Below are 250 nucleotides of genomic sequence, written 5' to 3'. Positions count from 1 at the left end.
GCTACAGGATGGTTCTGCGCAGGCAAGGGACCCCCAGCCAAGACCGAGGGGACTCCAGGACTGGCCTGACCCCGACAGCTACGAGAAGGGCCCCAAAGCCTCATCCCCCACGCCCAGAGGCAGGCGTCAGAACGGATTTTCCCCACCAGCTCCTCCAGGACGGCTCTTGCAGCATCACCAGGACATCCCCAGGCAGGGACCCAGCTCCCAGGGTGGAACATCCCAGTCGCTGCCTGCGCCAGAGCCTGAG

The 250-nt window shown here is 65.6% G+C and overlaps 1 protein-coding gene across 1 annotated transcript in view; it reads right to left on the bottom strand.

Annotated features, from left to right (window-relative positions):
* The window catches only part of LOC104497127 (hepatoma-derived growth factor-related protein 2), a gene marked incomplete at its 5' end in the record, with an annotated part of 8,083 nt that overhangs the window by 369 nt on the left and 7,464 nt on the right, over window positions 1-250 (bottom strand). The gene's annotated exons all lie outside the window — the stretch shown is intronic.

This window comes from Buceros rhinoceros, unplaced genomic scaffold (genome assembly GCF_000710305.1).
Source record: "Buceros rhinoceros silvestris isolate BGI_N320 unplaced genomic scaffold, ASM71030v1 scaffold26807, whole genome shotgun sequence".
NCBI classification, from domain to species: Eukaryota; Metazoa; Chordata; class Aves; order Bucerotiformes; family Bucerotidae; genus Buceros; species Buceros rhinoceros.
The sequence above is the reverse complement of the archived record's forward strand: the minus strand, read 5'-3'. Positions and strand labels throughout refer to the sequence as shown.